The following is a 2737-nucleotide window of genomic DNA, read 5'->3' as shown; positions in this document are numbered from 1 at the left end:
TTCCTTCTTTGATTTTTTTTTTTTCCTTTTTTTCCTGGTTCTTTCGTGATTAGATGGGTTCTTCACAGCACAGCCACACGACCCATCAATTGCATGACCTTTCTTTCAGCCAATGTAGTAGCTGAATGTATGGTGTCACATCCTCCCCGATTTGCATGTTATTGCCATGGGGTTAGACTCCACCTTTCACCTTTTCATTTCACCAAAAGGAAGTGGAAGACCATAGAGTTATAGGCGCTCTCAGAGACACTAACTTCTTGAAAATCTTGTCCAGCTGAGCAGTGACTTCTGTGGTGTCTTGAAAGCAGAGACAGGTGAGTAGTATTTGCAGTTTGTGTGAGTGGGACTTGTAGTTTCAGAGGAAGGTAGAGAGCCAGATTTCCTGTGTCTGTTACGTGGAAGAACGAACTCTGTCCCCTCAAGCCTTTCCCTGCTTTCTCTTCTGCAGTTTACCAAGCTAAAAATAATTTACAGGATTCAACAGGCTGTGGTGTGGAGGGAGGAGGAAATAGGTACGTAGAAAGCAGAGTGGGTTTTTTTTCACCGCCTGTAACACCCACAGCACATGCTGGCATTTCTCTGTAGGAGAAGAAAATGTTCCGGGGATCCCGAGCTGATGATTGTGTATCAGGTGCCTCTCCTCTGTCCCCCAAAGCCCCAGTGCCTAGTGGAGAGTGGTGGCTCTGTGCTGTTGCATTTGGAAACTTCCCAGCGCGGCTGACAAGTCATTTTCTGGCTACATGGAGAGTTTAGTATGTGACTCTTTCGCAGAAACCAGGGGTGAATGACAAATGGCATTGTGCCAGCTGGGTTCTCTGTCCTGTTCCCTGTCTGTTTGGTTACAGATTAAAGCCTCTGGCGTTTCCCGAAGCTCTCTATTCTGGAGCCTGGGGATTTGGATTTGGAGATGGAGCAGAGGGAGGCAGGAGAAATGCCGCAGTCCTCCTTGCTGCTTCTTCCTCAGTCGTGCATTGACCTAAAGGCGCTGTGACAATACAGAGAAGCCAGGAGACTGTTGCAGAAGTGACCCAAAGGCATAATTTAAGCCTGCTGCCCTGAGGTGAAGGAAGGAGAGTTCTGCTCTGCTGTGGCACCGTTCCAAGGCTCGTGGTCTGCTGCCTTTCCTGTCAGTGTCTTTTTCTTCTTTCCTCCCCTTCAGATCACGACGGTTGTCTTGGGAGAGCAGCCTCTGACAGGAGCGAGACTGCCCAGGATGTCTAGCTGCCTGCCAAAACTGACCACGGTGGTGCTGACTCACAGACTCAGGGCTCTGTTTATCCTTATCATTTCACTTGTGTCCTTTGCCTCTGTCATGTTCTACTGGAGAATCACAGAGGACGATGAGGGCCAGGTCTACGGCTTGCCTACACAAATCAGGTGCGAAGAGTTTTTGCCTTCTCCTCCCCAAGCCATTGCTGGTGGGCCCCCTCCTCCACCAGGGGATGTGTTTTTTGTGGAGACCTCAGAGCAAACTGACCCAAATTACCTGTTCACGTGCTCCGTGGAGTCAGCGGCATGGGCACATCCTGGGACAAAGGTCGTGGTGCTCATGAAAGGTTTGGCAAAAGAGAATGCCTCATTACCCAACCACTGGGCATTCTCATTGCTGAGCTGCTTCCCCAACGTGGAAATCCGACCCTTAGACTTGCAGGAGCTTTTCTCAGGGACACCTCTGGCAAAGTGGTACTTGCAGCCTCATCATCGCTGGGAACCTTATTTCTTACCTGTCCTGTCTGATGCCTGCAGAATTACCATCATGTGGAAATTTGGCGGCATCTACTTGGACACAGACTTCATTGTGCTTAAGAACTTGAAGAACCTCACTAATGCCCTTGGTATTGAGTCTCAGGATGTACTCCTTTAAGCCCAAGCATGAATTCATGGAGCTTTGCATGCAGGACTTTGTGAAGAACTACAATGGCTGGATCTGGGCGCACCAGGGCCCAGGACTCTTAACGCGCGTCTTCAAGAGGTGGTGCTCCATCAGTAATATCAAGAACAACATGACCTGCAAAGGAGTGCGAGCTCTTTCCCCGGAAGCTGTATATCCTATTCACTGGAGTGCCTGGAAAATGTTATTTGAACCAATCAGCTCCTTAAAGCTTCGTAGGATCCTTAAGAACACCTATGCGTTGCATGTGTGGAACAAACTGAGCCATGGGACAAAGCTAGAGATCACATCGCAGGCTTTCCTGTCTCAGCTGTATTCTCAGTTCTGCCCTGCCACATATGCAAAGATGAAGAAGGACTCTGAAGAGCAGTCAAGGCCTGCAGTGTGACCTGTGGGCCCTTGGCTGCAGGGAAGTTCCCCAACCTGAAGGAACCCGAGTGCCTTTCACCCTCCACAGAATTGGTTTCTGGCCTAGGAGCAGGTATTCTGTGTAACAGCTCAGTGATTTGGTACCATTTCCAGTATCTGCCTCAGATCCCACGTGCTTCAAATATCCGCCGGAACCTGAATTTGGACTCTCTCGTTGTCATTCAGTAGCCCTTGATGCTGCAGGGAAGGCTGAACCTGTTCTTTGGTGCCCATCAGTTGCTCCTCTGTTGCTGTTCCCTCAATTGCTCCTCCTGTGTCTCAGGCCTGAAAAGCCTCTCGTGTAGTTTCAACAAGTGTAGGAACCCTTCGCTTGCTCCCTGTAATGTTTCTAGGTGTGTAAATAAATGGCAGCCAGTGGTATAGGGCACGGTTTATTGGAGCTCAGGACCAAATTCCCTGGGTGATAAAGATTCTTAC

The 2737-nt window shown here is 49.3% G+C and overlaps 1 pseudogene; it reads left to right on the top strand.

Moving 5' to 3' along the window:
* The first annotated feature begins 1177 nt into the window (after positions 1-1177).
* LOC104281661 lies at positions 1178-2279 on the top strand (annotated as a pseudogene).
* Positions 2280-2737: the final 458 nt, after the last annotated feature.

The sequence above is a fragment of the Charadrius vociferus genome, unplaced genomic scaffold, assembly GCF_000708025.1.
Source record: "Charadrius vociferus isolate BGI_N301 unplaced genomic scaffold, ASM70802v2 scaffold90, whole genome shotgun sequence".
NCBI lineage: Eukaryota > Metazoa > Chordata > Aves > Charadriiformes > Charadriidae > Charadrius > Charadrius vociferus.
The sequence above is the reverse complement of the archived record's forward strand: the minus strand, read 5'-3'. Positions and strand labels throughout refer to the sequence as shown.